Source organism: Myotis myotis, unplaced genomic scaffold (assembly GCF_014108235.1).
Source record: "Myotis myotis isolate mMyoMyo1 unplaced genomic scaffold, mMyoMyo1.p scaffold_m19_p_19, whole genome shotgun sequence".
In the NCBI taxonomy this organism is placed as follows: domain Eukaryota; kingdom Metazoa; phylum Chordata; class Mammalia; order Chiroptera; family Vespertilionidae; genus Myotis; species Myotis myotis.
Window position 1 is genome coordinate 14,709,162 of NW_023416323.1, and position 15,650 is coordinate 14,724,811.

At 49.3% G+C, this 15,650-nt stretch overlaps 1 pseudogene; it reads left to right on the forward strand.

The window, feature by feature from the left end:
* Nucleotides 1–13,976: 13,976 nt before the first annotated feature.
* LOC118674746 lies at nt 13,977–14,549 on the forward strand (annotated as a pseudogene).
* The last annotated feature ends 1,101 nt before the right edge of the window (nt 14,550–15,650 follow it).

The window sequence follows — 15,650 nt, forward strand, 5'->3', positions numbered from 1 at the left end:
TTTGAATTCCAGATAAACAGCAAATAAATTTTAGTATAAGTGTGTCCCAAGCAATATGTGGGATACACTTATGCCTCCCCAACCTTTGTATATGTTATCTGATAGCCCTAAAAACTGCCCCCGTTAAGACACCCTGCTCTCTAACAAGTCTCTCAGCCTTGCTAATTGCACATCTCCAACTGTAAACAGTTGTGGCTCCTTTATAAATGATACACACATGCTAGTCCCTGGTGGCGCTGTAGGCCAGTACGTGTACGTGGGTAAACACATACACATACTGAAATGTGACAAGAGTGATATTCAAAGTCCATAGAAGTTTTCATCTTTTCTTTGCACATCCTAGTGGGGCATCTGTTCACCCCATGGGACACCTCCGCTCAGTCACAACCCCAGCACCTGGACGATGCAACCTCCAGGGGCACCTTCTGACTCCTTGGTGGTTTCAGAAAAGAATTGCCCTCCTGACACTGATTTCCCCCTGGGACCACTGCAGCTCTTGGCTGTTGCCAATTCTGGGTTGACTCAAGTCATTCTTGTGTCTGTTCGTTCGGCAAGTATTCCTGGGCCCCAAGTGTGCCAAGGCTGGGTCCTGGGATCGAGCAGTGAACAGAAGACCCCTGTAGCCCAGGCCTGATATCCCAGAGGCAGGACAGACCCTAAATACTAAATAGGTAAATGAAGTTCTGGCTGGGGCTGTGTGCCCCGAGGAAAACAAGCAGGTAAGCGGTAGCAGGGGGACAGAAAACGTCTTGGGGGTGGGGGTGGGGGGGCCTGTGAGCAGAGCCTGAATGGAGTCCAGGAGCAAGCGGACAATGATGGGTTTGGGCAGAAGGTCTCCACCCAGAGTGCTAGGATGCCCACCTGGGCAGAAGGGAAGGGCAGGCAGGCAGGAGGGGTGGGGACCTCTCTGGCCACAATTTGGAGAACTGACCACGGGGCCAGGGGATTGGGAGACCTGTCTGCAAGCCAGGCCAATGGTCCGGGTGAGAGGTGCAAATGAGGGAAGCAATGACAAGATTCTGCATCTATCTTTAAAATGCTGCCAGAGGCCCTGCTGAGGGACTGGATGTGGGCACGAAAGAGAGGGGGGTGGAGTCCAGTCTGATCCCAAGGCTCTTGGCTCAAGAGAGGGGGAGCATGGGATTGCTCAGGAGGGGAGCTCGTGGGAGGAGCGGGAGGGGGCAGGTGGTTGGAGGCAGGATTGGGGATGGAGAGGGCAAACAGTTTCCAGAGAGAACGGGCTCCTCTGTATCAGCGTTCCTCCCCTTCCTCAGAAATAGAATAGGCGGGCATGTGAGAGGGAGCTGCTAACTTAAAAGTACTGCACTAGGTTAACCACGGTGCCTTGGTTATTGATCCCATCATGATTACTGTGCAGAGCTGAGGAAGGAAGCGAAGCCGGAGGAGATGGCACGACAAGGAATTATAGCAATGACCATGGAATGAGCAGGAAACTGTAGCGCTTTCCCGCCTCTTACCTTGGCCTCCATCCTCACAACAACTCCGTTACCATCCCCACGACAGTTATAGGAAATGAGGCGGAGAGAGGGGACTTGCCCTGCATCACACGGCAGGTTAGCCGCTGAACTAAAACCAGGACTCAGACCTCTGTCTCCCGCCTGCGGCTCCATACACCACACCCAACACAATTCCTTTTAAAAGCAACAATGGAAGCCCAAGGAAAGGTGCTCAATATAACAGTCATGAGGGAAGCACAGATACAAAATTACTTCTCTGCATCCCATTCTTTGGCAAAAGTCCCAGGGAGGAGCCACTGCACAGGATGGCCAAGAACAGAGACACTGAAGAGGCCGAGCTCTCAAGGCCGTGCACGTCACCCATGGACATGCCTCGTGGTGCAACCTCTTTCAAAAATGGCTCAGCAGTTTCTCATGACATTAACTATACTCTTACTGTACAGCCCCAAACCGCCTGCAACTATGAATGGAGCATTGGCAAGGAGTGGGAGAGAGGAGCAGTAACATTGGTCTGAGCACAAAGCTCAGAGCAGCTCTAGTCACGGCTGCCAAGAACGGGAACCTGCCCAGACAGCCTTCAGCAGGTGGCTGGATAGACCCATGTCCGTGCGTCGGAATCTCGGACTACCACTCAGCGATCAAAGGAGCTAACTATTGATGCCTGCAACAGCCTGGCCGTCGGATGCATTGTGACAAGTGAAGGAAGACAGACTCAAAGGGCTGCATTCCGGATCATTCCATTTTGATGACGTTCTGGAAAAGGCAAAACTAATCTCTGTGACAGAAATCAGATGGGGGCTGCTAGGGGCTGGTGGATGGAAAGCGGTTGACTACAAAGGCCACAAGGGAATTAGCGGTGGGGGTGATGCAACCTTTCTGGATCCTGATTGTGATGCTGGATACACAACTGCCTGCATTTGTCGAAACTCAGAACAGCATGGCAAAAGGGTGCATTTTACTGATGTAGATTATATCTCAACACACCTGACTGAAACAACAACAAAAAGGGGACCAAATCCCTCTGCAGGCATGTCAATATCTTCTCATTACTCTTTGGGTAAAATGCAAACTCCTTTCTGTTGCCTGTGAGCCGAGCATGACCTGGCCTGCCTCCTCCTTTTTGTCAGTTTCCTGGTCCTTGAACAAACCCAGTCCTTCAGAGACTCGGGGATCCTGCATACTCTGTTCCCCACCCAGAATGCTCTTCCTTCCTCCCCTCCCCACACCTTCCTTCTCAAGCGTCAGACTTCAGTCTTCCCACCACCTGCCAGAGGAGCCTCCTGTCTTGTCAGACTTCGGTCTTTCCCTTCATCACAAGTTGCCATCACAGTTTCATTTAGCTGTTTCCCTGTTAGTCACCTGTCTCTCCCACGCGTGTGTCAGCTCTAGAAGGACACACAAAATGCCTTATGCTCATCACTGATGCCCGGCCCTTATCATGGCGCTTGTCACATGATAGGTGTTCAATAAAATTAATGAATAAGTGAATGAAGAATGAATGAAGTTCTAGAGAAAAGTAACAGACAAAATTGCTGCTCTTTATCCCATTCTTTGGCAGAAGAAAAAAGGCTATAAAAAAAAGAAGTTACCTAGATTTCTCAAGACCTTGTGCAAGGCAACATAGCCACACACTGGGCCATCCCGACCAACAGAGGAGTGAGTGACTTTGAGTCCTACCTGTCACAGCAGTGGGCCCTGGATTTCTGCTCAAAGCCTGTTGTCAGCCTGAAAAATATAAAGGGGGGAAAAAACCAGTCAATAACTTTGCCTAGAGTCTGGCTTTGCTCAGCCTAAAATCACTCGAAATGTGCAGCCAAGTTCAGTGCCCGCTCAAACACCAGAGCTGCCGAGTTTCGGCCCAAACGTCAGTCTTTTGAAGTTGAGGTTCTGTTAACATTTGGCTCAAAACAACAGGCTCAGTAAGAGGCTTATAAAAAAAGATTTAAAATGCTACCCAGGCACCAATGAGTTCTCACAAAAGTCTACATTTTGATGAGCAACGTGTCAATGAATTAGCTACACATGGCTTCCATTCCCTGGAAACACTTAAAGGGTGGCTGGGAGAGGTGGGGCCCGGGGAGAGGGATCTTTAGGGCCGAACGTCAGTGCAGGTTTTGCCAGAACCCCAGTGCTGGGAGGGGGAAAATAGTTGAAGACATCTGGCTGACATAAAAACGTGGCTGGGTTCATCCTTCCTCCAAGCAAATATTATTCTCATTAAAACATAATCAGACCATCTATTGGGAGGAGCGAGTCATCCTGGAGAGCCGCGCAAAGAATCCCTTTTGTTACACAACAGCGGCGCTCTCCGCAGGCTGAGGAAGGAAGCGCAGACCCCACCACCACCACCTCCACGCGGCCTGGCTCCAGCCCAGCGCGGCTCCCTCCAATGACTGCGGAGACTCGCAGCCAGGGCCATGGCTCTTCCCTTCCAGTTAGGTCTCAGGGCGGACCTTCCTCCTGCTGGGAACCACCTTCCCACATTCTCAGCCAGGGCCGGGGCCGGAGGTTTCAACGCAGGAGCATTACACCGCGTGAGTGCTAATTCATGTGCCAACTTGGCGAGGCTCTGGTGCCCAGTTTGGTCAAACACCAGTCTTGATGTCGCTGCGAAGGTATTCAGTGGATGTGGTCAGCATCCACCCCGCTGGCTCTGAGGAAGGGAGGTTATAGGTGGGTGGGCCTCATTTAACCAGTTGAAGTTCTTAAGAGAAAAAAACAAGATTTTCCAAAGAAGAAGTTCTGTCTCAGGACTGTGAATCCTGCCATTTGCCAGCCTGTTGGCCTGCCCTGCAGATTTCAGACGTGCTAGCCCCGCAATCCTTCAAATGAAAATATCTCTCAGATGATAGAAAGATAGATAGATAGAAAGATGATAGATGTTAGATGGGAGATGAGATGAGATGAGATGAGATGAGTTGAGATGAGATGAGATGAGCTAGATGGTAGATATCCTATTAGTTCTGTTTCTCTGGAGAACCCTGGCTGATACACAGAGAAAGCAAAAATTCTACCAGCCCCACAAAGCTAGCCCTTGAAGCACCCCTCACTCGAGTGGTGGTATCCACTAATGATTAGAAATGCAGACTCTAATTTACACGAGGTTCTGGAACAGGCAAAACTAACCTATGATGAAAAAACCAGGACAGTGGTTGTCTCAGTGGGGGCGGCGAAGCTGGGGCTGACTGTAAATGAGGGACTTTCCTGGGTGACAGGAAAGTTCCAGGTCACACACGGAAGGCGTTTCACGGGTGTTTGCTTCTGTCAAAATTTGGAGAATAGTACACCCAAAGTTTGTGCATTTCATTGCATGGGAATTTTATTTAAAACCATAAACAAATATTGAACTGTAGTTGATGAAATGTTGGCTCAAGTGTTTAGGGGTGAAGGCAATTGTTTTTTTGAAATGCATACAAAAATAAGATGGATTTGCTGATGAATAGAAAGATGGAGAGACGGCTAGACATGATAAAGTGATTGCAGTTCTATGTTAATGATGGAATCCGGTGGTGGGTAAGTAAGTGGCTATTTGCTGTAAATTTATTTTAACTTTCCTGTGTGTTTGAAGTTTTTCATAATAAAATTCAGGAAGAAAGAACAAATGCAGGCCATGGGGCCAGTCCATCTGTTGTGATCCTGCCTGTGCCGCTACACCAGCTGTGGGACCTTGGTCAGCTTCCTCACCTCTCTGTGCCTCAGTTCCCCCAATTAAAAATGGCGAGTGCTGGCAGCCACCCCCTGCCCCCCCCCCCCCCCCACACACACACGCACACACTCTGGGCTCTGTGTGGGTTACAGAGCTAATGTGCACAGAGCACTGGGCCTAGTGCCCGCACAGCGAGCGCTCAATCATCAGCGTTCTGATAGTCGTTTCCTCCTAAAACTCTAGGGACTGAGAAGTTGGGATTTGACTTGGTTACACAGCTCAAAGGCCTGGATTTCCAGAGCTTCTGAACATGGGACTCCTGAGTGAGTGCCTCACTGAAACGGTAACTAGGAGAAGAAGACAATCTTGCAGCAACACCCTCATTCAATTACCTTCGCTAAGCACCAGGGGACACCAAGCTCATGGGGACCTGGATGAATACTAGTAAGATCAGTCATGGTCGCCTGGGGCAGCGTGAGCCAAGAGCTGGGGGAACCCACGGCAGTCGGAGGTGTATTCTATATGCACAGGCGATGGGCGGCCTCCTGGGGGAGGTATTCAGTTGATGGGCATGGGTCCTAGATTGGAAAAGAGATCTGTGTGAGGCAAGGTTCTCGTCCACAGGTGTGGTGGGTCTCAGCTGCCTGCTACCTGCTCAGAGTCAATCTGGAAGCTGCATTTGATGTAGAACATGATCCTGTCTCACTGAAAGGGTCCCTGGCCAGCCCTGGCCTCCATGGGTAAAGTGCCCTGTCCATTCACAAAGACTCCCACAGACCACCATTCAGAACCCCAAAGTCCATCTGTTTCCTAGCAAGGGTTTGGGAGGTTTATATTGACACACTCTTGGTTTCTCACCCACTTTCTCTGATGAACAGGAGCTCACAGAGCCACAAAACAATGTGGAATGAGCTAGCCAACCATGAGATTGTATTGTAGCGAAACAGGAGAACATGCTGCAGACTTAGAAAAGGAGAAAACTAGCCTTTAAAGCATCAGTGATGCCCTCATTAATCACTACATTTAATCCACTCTCATCCATCCACCGTGCACTCATCCATTGATGCACGCACCCAGGATCAGCCATCCATCCATTCACCCATCCATCCACCCATCCTTCCATGCACCCCTCCATCCGTCCAACTTTAAAGAGCCTTACAACTCTAAGACCTTGCTACTTGCTGGGTTTACAGAGTTACAATATCTGGCATAGAGTAGGCACTAAGTATTTGTTGGATATTTGGATGAGGTAAATAATGAACAAAAATGAGTAAGATATCTGTGTATCCTTAAGGAGCAAGGAAAACAAAGGGAACAAAAGAATAATGCCACAGATGGGATGTTATGCAACCAGGGTGACAATATAACTTATCAAGCAAACCAAGACACGAGGGAGAATAAAAGGCAGCACTTAAAATAAGTTTAAGCCCTGCCGGTGTGGCTCAGTGGTTGAGTGTTGACCCATGAACTGTTGATTCTCTGTCAGGGCATATGCCTGGGTTGCAGGCTCAATCCCCAGGAGAGGGTGTGCAGGAGGCAGTTGATCAATAATTCTCTCTCATCGCTGAAGTTTCTATCTCTCTCTCCCTCTCCCTTCCTACCATTGAAATCAATAAAAAAATATTTTTAAAAATAAAAATAAGTTTTAAAATATACACTTTTGGAAATATCTATTTATTGTCTGACATTTTTATTTTCTTTATTGGTGGACCTATAAAATAGGTCTATTTAAACCACTGTCAAAAATAAATTATGCAAGCATATCTGCCTCTAACACTATGTCACTGGTATTTTTTAAAGAATTTGTTTTCATTAATTATTAGTTTTCTTTTTCTTAAATTATTCTCAATCTTCTTCAGTGTTGAACTTTGTCATTGATAAATTGAAAAATGTTGAAACCTTTGACTGTGTAAAGTGTAATATTTTATTGAGAAAATACTCTTTTTTAAGTTCTGGACACGTATAAGTGGTCTTGCATACTTTCCTTTTTATTAATTTTTTAAAGAATAGTTTATTGATTCTTAGAGAGAAAGGAAGGGAGAGGAAGAGAGAGAGAAACATCGATGTGAAAATGAAACACCAACCCATCGGCAGCCTTCCCATGGCCCTCACCCACCCACAGCCCAGGCATGGACCCCAGGCGGGAATCAAACTGGCCACCCGGCCAGGGTGAGAAACTGCTCTTCTTATCGGCGGTGTGCAGTACGATAAGACCTGGTAAGCTCGGAGGAAATTTGACTAAAGTGGAGGGTTTTCTCCATTCTGATTTTCCATGTGGACCCCTGTGGCCTATTGCAGCCTGGATATCTGAGCAGGTGCTGTCTGTCTGTCTCCATTCAGAGACTGTCTCATCAACAAATATTCCATAAGCCAAAACTTATCACTTGGGATTCTTTTGAAATGTTTCAAAATCTTGGGCTGTCTTAACTACATTCCATTTGAGTAGAGAATATACTAGTAAATGTATCCAATTAAAAAATGTGAACTTCATCAGAAGATTCTTCAAGCCCAGGACATTCCAGAGCAAGACTGTGGCACTGCCCGGGAAGCCGACCCCAGGTGCCAGGCTGGCCCCTCCCCGGCTCTGGTAGGGCAGCGTTTCGGCATCTTCCCATGAAGCGCTTCATCAAAAGTTTCAGAGACTGAATTTTTCTAGTACAACATTCACTGAAAAACTTGAAGTTTCCAGTAAATTTTGAACAAAATGCAAACAATATGCAAGGACCCGTTCGCAAAGCAATTCAAAGCCGTTGTGGGCCACAGGCTCTAGCCCTTCTGCGCCCACGGAGGGCAGACAGCCCAGGGAGAGCAGGGGCTGCCAGCTGAGGCTGCTTCTGCTCCTTACCGCCATGGGGGCTTCATCGCACAGATTTGTGGTCTCGTTTCTCTACTTAATAGTTCTACGTTTGGACAACCTCGGCTTCTATTGTGATTGGGAGAATATTCTGATGCAATTATCGCTTGTGGGCAGCATTGATTGCAAGCATATTTCTGCCTCATAGATGTCCCAATTCAGCAAAAATACTGTTTTTACTATGCCACCAAAATTTGAATTTATGTTAACTCTGCAAAAACAAATCATTGTACCTTCAGCATTGAACTTTTAACTGAATCAACAAAAGTTTTTATATTTCCTAGGCTCCCTACTGCCCCTGCCAGCCGGGGGTTCCCTGTGTCCTGCGGGCCACTGGTGGGAATGGCACAGGGTCCAGGACCCGCAGGCTGGCAAGGCAGCGGGCTCCACACCCTAAAAAAAATTTCATTTTTAAATCCTTAAATTCTAGTTAGATCCTCTTGCCCACCATAGTCTCTGGGCCTGAGATTTGCTGCTTCTTTGCTTAAAAGGGAGATCAGTGAGTGTTAGAGGCAACTAGCTAATGCCTGGCCAGTCTCCCCTGGTCACAACCACGGTACTAGAAAGTATAGGAAGCCGGTCCCTTTCTATGGTTTGTAAGGCATGTGGATGCTGACACGTAAAGTCAGCACGTGGGATGGGATGTGGGAAACCCCAGGAGTGGGCACTTGAAGAAAATGACTTGCCAGAGGGAAAGCAGGACCCTGGCGGGTGTGGCTCAGTTGGTTGGACTGTCGTCCTGTGCACTAAAGGGTTGTGGGTTCAATCTCCAGTTGGGGTGCATATAAGAGGCAGCTGTCTCACCTGATGTCTCTCTCTCTCTCTCTCTCTCTCTCTCTCTCTCTCTCTCTCTCTCATAAAATTTTTTGAAAAATTAAAAAGAAAAGAAAAGGCAAAGCAGCCCCCCGGCCATGGTAGAACCAGAACCTACTTGTCCTCCCGCCACAGGCTGCCCGGGGCGACCAGAGGCGGCCTCGCCTCTGCCATCCAGTCGTGAGCCTTGGAGCTCCTGCGTGCAAAGGGGACACCCCAGCTTTGGGAGATGACAGCTTTGCCCCCCACTGCTCATGACAAGGTATGGAGACTGCTGGCTGCTCAGTGGAGATAAAAAGCGATTGCCCAACAGGAAACATGAAACATCCCTTAGAATACAGCAAATAATTTTAAATTATAGGAAGAATGTTAAAATAAATATTTAGAGGTTTTGATGAAATGCAGCTCTGTTTTGAAGGAAAATGAGAAGCTGAAAAAAACAGGCTCAACTGCTATTTTTGCTTCATGAAACCGAGTTGGATGCAAGAACATGTGGGGAGAAGCCATCTTTTCTGCTCCACCTACCCCCCAAACCACGATTCCATAGTCATTGATTCAGTCCTTTCTTTGCCAGTAGCTCCCACAGTGAGCACACCTATCCCCCCGCAACTCCGGGGACAGTGGGCAGACAGCCATGCCCCTCACAGGTACCAGGACGACATGATGGCCAGCCCCCGTGGGCTCTCCTAAAAGGCCAGGCACTGCTGGGCACAAGCAGGCATCCGCTCTCCCTCCTGCCCACAGTATCCACTGAATACCACGCCCATGCCCGCACCCTGAGGAAACGGGCCAGTGGAGGTGAGAGCCAGCCCAGCATCAGCCCTTGCTGCCTCTGCACAGCCCCCTCCCCTCAGTACAGCCCAAGCCACCAGGGCCGTCTAGGGACCAAGGCCCAGGCTGTCTGCTCCAGAGCCTCCTCCTGACAGGGCAGGGCAGGGCAGGGCAGGGCAGGGCAGGGCAGCGGGCAGGTACGGCTCCCGCAGAGGAGCGGGGACAGGCCAAGTGGACGGGTGGCAGGACCAGCTCCCTGGGATGGAGTCAGGCCAGTGGGAGGCAGCGGAGGGCTTGCATATTATGCTGGAGGAAACGGAGCCAGGTGAGGAAGGTGCTACAAAAGCCCCTCACCAGCAGACGGAGGGAGGGACAGAGTGCACAGGAAGAGCCAGGCCCAGGGGCCACACCTGACACTGACTAGTGGCCATTCAGCAAGGCCCCAGGCTTCTCACCAGCTGCCAGCACTCAGCAGTGACCAGGACAGCCAGTCCCTGCCCTCACAGGGATCTACGGCCCCGAAATGACAACAGAGAGCCAAGAGGCACTGACATGAGGGCTGCAGGGCTGGGGCTGCCTGACCCAGAGTGGCAGGGGCTGCAGGGGACTGTATCTTGGAAGAAGATGTGACCGGCCAGCTGACACACCTCGCCGGCGTTGTGGGGACTCTGGTCAAGGAGGGCTGCCCAGAGGGAGGACCTGGGCTCTTCTTCATCAGCCCCGCGTTGGACTAACTCAGACTTTCCCAGCAGTGCCACAACCGTGCTATCTGGTCCGAGAGGGTCTGCATGTGTGGTCACGAAGAGAGCCGGGTTTTGAGGGCCTCGGAGGGGGAGCAGATGGGGAGCCTCTGAGAGAAGGACACTGCCCGCCCTCGAGGGATGAGAACCTGCACCTGATGGGCGGCAGAGGCTGTAGCAGCAGCTCAGGTGGAAGGATAATTCACCAGGACGCTATCTAATTAATTTTGCGTGTGACTTTGCACAGGAAGTAGAATTCGGTGCAAGCAGGGTTCCCAGAGTATGAGAAGCAGCTTAGAATCCAGGTCTTCCCTGCGGCCAGAGGCACGGTGTGACCATGTGAAAAGAAGTGGCACCCACTCTGCCCCAGGAGGTGGGCCAGGGAGGACACGGGTTCCCATTCACGGAGGCTCCATCGAGTCCAGCTGCACAGGGCGTTCTGGTAGAGAGAATGTGGGAAGGCCAGGCCTCTGGAAATTGCTGAGAAAGCCCTTGGGGGAGGGTGGGGGTTTCAGCCTCAGCCCCAGCCCACAGAAGAGCAACGCGAGTGCGGTCCTGAGCCGGCACTGGCAGGTGGACGCCACCCCTAGGCGCTGGCTGCCTGGGTGCCCTCACACACTTCACCAAGGATCCCAGAAGCCTGAGGACGAGCCAGGCTCTGGAGGGAAGAAATGCCTCCTGCAGCTGCTCCGCAGGCCATGGGGCCCAGTGAGATCTGGGCGAAGGGGCCTCCCTGGAAACCACTGTTTGGGGCCGTGTTTCCTCCAAGCCTTTGTTACCAAGGACGTTTTGTTCCAAGCCCCTACCCCTCACCTGAGATCATCGTCCATCTTCGTGAAAACACGAGTCATTCTTTCCATGCCTGTTGGCCAAGTTGGGTGTGATGGGCCAGGTCCTACTGGCATGGCAAGGGCTGGGAGGAGTGAAGCCCCCCACCCCTACCCTCACCCTCACCACAGCCCCTCCCCCCCAGCCTGTGGCTCTGTAGCACTGCACTCCTTCCAGGAGAGAACAGCCCGCCCCCTGCACCCGCACTGTCTTCCTCATCACCACATCCTTGCACAATGCCTGCGTGCCTTCTAGGTGCCAGGCCATGTATAGGAAGCTCTTCACGTGAGTTATTCCACTTAACCCTCGGAATAGCAATAGGACGCGCGCATTAATTTTTGTCCTGAGTTCAAAGATAAAAGTCTGATGCTCTGAATCCTCATATGTATGGTCCATTGATTTTCAACAAGATTCCAAGACAATTCAGTGGGGAAAGGACAGTCTTTTCAACAAATGGTGCTGACAGCTAGACACCCACATACAAAAGAATAAAGTTTGAGCCCTACAAAGCAGCACATACAAATATTAACTCGAAGAGGCCCACAGACCTTAATGTAAGAGCTAAAACCATAACTCTTAGCAGAAAGCAAATCTTCATGACTTTGGACTGGGCAGTGGTTTCTCTTTATATGGCAATGGTTTCTTAGATACGACACCAAAAGCCCAACAAGAAAATAAAAAATGGATGTACTATACTTAGGCAACATTTAAATTTTTTATGCAAATGACATCATTAACAGTAAAAAGACAGAGGGCAGTGATTCGGCAATCCAGAAACACATTTCTTGTGGGGCAGTGCACCAGCCAAAAGGAACAACTTTTCATGGACAAGCTAAATTGGCATCCAAGAGCAAGGCTCCTGGCTTCGAGCTCAAGATGGCAGAGTAAGCAGTTCCTGAGCTCACCCCCCTCACTGACACCAAAACTACTTCATACAGAGCAGCTCTCTCTGAGAACGACCTGAAGACTCACAGGGCAGATTTTCCACAACTATGGATGTGAAGAAAAAGCCACCCTGCGATGGGTAGGAGGGGTAGAGACTAAGTCCAGTCAGGATCCACCCTGTCCCCACTCCCCAGGAGGTGACTCACAAGTGGGAGGTATATCACAACTGCAGAGGTTGTCCCCGAAGAGTGAGGGGTCCAGCCCAGCCTGGGGCACCCCACTAGGAAGAGGAGCCCCCATAACATCTGGCTTTGAAAACCAGTGGGACTTACACTAGGGACAGCCAAAGAGCTGTAAGAAACCCAGGCTGCAGTCTTTCTCAATCCCAGCACAGAGACAGCAGTTTGAAAAGCACCTGGGTCAGCCCTGGTCAGGTTGCTCAGTTGGTTATAGTGCCTTTCCAGTACACGCCAAGGTTGAAGGTTTGACACCCAGTCAGGCCACATATAAGAATCAACCAATGAATACATAGGTAAGTGGAACAACAATAGATTATTCTCATTCTCTCTCTCTCTCTCTCTCTCTCCCTCCCTCCCTCCCTCCCTCCCTCTCCCTCCCCTCTCCCTCTCTCTCAAATCAATATAAAAATAAAGAAAATCACCTGGGTCATTGGTGAAGGTGATGCACTGACTAATTTTAGGGTGTGTGCTAGAGGAACAAGGATCCATTGAAACTTTCTGCTCAGTCAGAAGTGCTGTTGGGCACCCTTATTTCCCCCATCTTGACTCTCCTCCACCTAGTTGGTCTGACCCAGGCAGGCACCTTAACCTTGCTGACACTGTTCACCCCATCCTGGCATTTCCTTGAGGACCCACCCAGGCTGTCACCCCTCCAAGCAACTCCTGCCCTGACACATCCGGTGGACATCTCAGTTGGCACCAGCACTCAGCAGTGTGCCTGCAATGGTGTGGCTAGGCCAGCCGTGGGCAAACTACGGCCCACGGGCTGGATCCGGCCCGTTCGGCTGTTCTATCCGGCCTGCGGAGCCGAAAGAGCGGAGGGTTCTCTTGCTCTTCCCTCCGCTCCTTCACCAGCAGCAGTGTTAACATGGCAATGTCGGGAAACACGGCCGCAGCTCCTTCTGAGTCCAGTTTAAGAACCCATTGTGGCCCTCGAGTCAAAAAGTTTGCCCACCCCTGGGCTAGGCTCACAGCCAGCTACACCACAGGCCTGCCCTGTGCACCAATGAGCCCACAGCAGTTATGGCCAGGCCTCACAGCCATTGGGCCAGGGACCATCCTTGCCTGCCAGTGTGTACACAATAGGAGGCCACTCTAGTCCAGGGAACACCTGGCTCTGATGAAAAAGGGGATTCCACAACTGGGCCACACAGGACACCTTCTAAATAAGACCACTTTTTCAAGACCAGGAGATGTAGTTGACCCACCTAATACCTAGAAACAAAGAGGCAAAATTAAGAGACAAAAGACTATGTTCAAACAAAGAAACAAGACAAAACCCCAGAAAAAGAACTAAATGAAATGGAGGTAAGCTGTCTTCTAGATAAAGAGTTCAAAGTCATAGTTATAAAGATGCTTATCAAACTATGCAGACAAGTGTATAAACTCAGTGAGGACTTCAACAAAGAGACTGAAATTACAAAAAGGACTGGCCAGAACTGAAGAATATAACAGCTTAAATGAAAAATATACTGGAGGGAATCAACAGCAGGTCAGATGATGCAGAAGAATGAACCAGCAACCAGGAAGAGAAGATAGTGGAAATCACCCAATTGGAGAGCAAAAAGAAGAAAAAATTTTAAAAATGAGGGACCCCTGGGACAATATCAAGCATACTAGCATTCGTATCAGCGGGGTCCCAGCAGGAGAAGAGAGAAAGGGACAGAAAACCTATTTGAATAAATAATGGTGAAAACTTCCCTACCCTGGCGAAGGAGAAAAATGCCTAAAGTCAAAAGAAGCTAAAAAGCTCCCCCAGTGGGCTGGGAGTTGACCAAGCCAATGCTGGATGAATTAGATCAAAAGATGACAGAAGCTGAAACACAACGTCATGAGCGGAAGAAAGTGAATCTCTGGGGCCCATCTTCAGGATCCACCACTTGAAAACCTGATGATGTTTTGCCTGTTCTACAAGCAGAAAGCCATAAGCAGAGAACCATATGAATACAGGGTGGGCAAAAGTAGATTTACAGTTGTGAGTATGTGAAACAGAGTTTACCCTTATATTATTATTTATTAATTATTGTATTATTTTTCCATACGAACAACTACAAACCTACTTGTGCCCTACCCTGTATTGTATTAAAGAAGGCTAGGCAGACAGAAACCTGGTCTCAAAATGGAAAAGGCAGGGGAATGAGAACTTACGCTGCTTGCATGCACTCAGACATGGGACACCAGTGTGGGGACAAGCTGCATTTGCCAGTCCCCACAAGCAAGCTGGAAGTGGGCCGGATGATTAAATGCACACAGTACGGCTGCTGGGCTGCTCTGGCCGAGGCCCCCGGGCCCTGACCCCTCTCCACCCAGTACTTCGCACTTTGCAGGCTTCTGCCTGTCCTGCCACCCCCATCCCTGAAAGCAGCTCTCCTCACAGACTGGTGCCCCACGCCTGAGGTGGAGCATGGTCTGTGTGTGTGAAGGTGCTGGTGTTCATCAGCTGTGATTTGTAGAAATAAAATAAACCTTGGTAAAGAAAAGGAGTGAGCCTTGAAAACATTGTGCTAAGGGAAATAAGCCTGTCACAGAAGGCCACATGTTGTGTGATTTGTTTTATATGAAATGTCCAAAAAGGGCAAATCCTTAGAGGCAAAAAGTGGATTCATGATTGCAGGGTCTGGAGGGAGGGAGGGAGATATGGGGAATGACTGTTAATGGGTTTCCTTTCCAAGTAATGAAAAGTTCTAAAATTAATTGTGGTGATGGTTGCACAACTCTGCGAATATACTAAAAACTATTGCATTGTATACTTTAAATAGGTGAATGATATAGTATGTAAATGATATTTAAATAAGGCTGTATAAACACAACTGTGGCTCAGGGCAGTAATCAATGGGCCACATTCTACACAAAGGGCAGAGGCAGGACTTGGACTCAAGCCCTCAGGTCAAAGCTCTTTATCACCTCTTCTCGACTTACATCTCCATGTAAGATGCCTAACCCATGGGTTTCCTCATCACTGATGACCTAGCCCCATGATATTCACAGCATGGTCCACGAGTCAGCAGCATGGACAGCCCCTGCCAGCTGGTTGGTAGTGCAGAACCTCAGGCCCCATCCAGACCGGCTGATCAGAATATGCATTTTAACTGGAGCCACAGGGAATTTATGTCCACATTAAGGGGCTAATTACATCCCTCACTTCCTCATAAAAGTGCCTCAGAAGGAGTCGCCAACTATTCCTTGTTTGTGGTATGGGTCACCATGGTAGTGAGAAACACACCGATTTGGAATGAAAAGAGCTGGTTTCAAGTTCCAGCTGTGCCACTTCATTAACTAACTATCTATCTAACTAACTAATTCATTCATTCATTCAACAAGCATTGATTATGATACAGCAGACGAACATAGACATGGACAAAGAGACAAAATACCTGCCAGCCCTCACGTAGCTTA